Genomic DNA, 260 nt, shown 5'->3' with positions numbered 1-260 from the left:
CTTAGCAAAATGAAACAGCGGCTTCGGAATGGGGCACATGTGAAGATCTTTAAAAGAGAGGTGGAAAAAAAACGGTGATGTTGAAGAAAATAGATGGATCTTCAGAGAGCAGGGAAGGACTGCGGCTCCGAACTCCCTCGGTCACGGAAGTGTAGAGAGGGGAGAAGAGAGGGAAAATGAGAGGGGAAAAGAGAGGGGAGAAGGAGCAGGAGGACAGGGAATACAAAGGGGAATAGGCGAGAATTTGAAGGAACACCGTC

This window comes from Penaeus monodon, chromosome 33 (genome assembly GCF_015228065.2).
Source record: "Penaeus monodon isolate SGIC_2016 chromosome 33, NSTDA_Pmon_1, whole genome shotgun sequence".
Taxonomy (NCBI): domain Eukaryota; kingdom Metazoa; phylum Arthropoda; class Malacostraca; order Decapoda; family Penaeidae; genus Penaeus; species Penaeus monodon.
The sequence above is the reverse complement of the archived record's forward strand: the minus strand, read 5'-3'. Positions refer to the sequence as shown.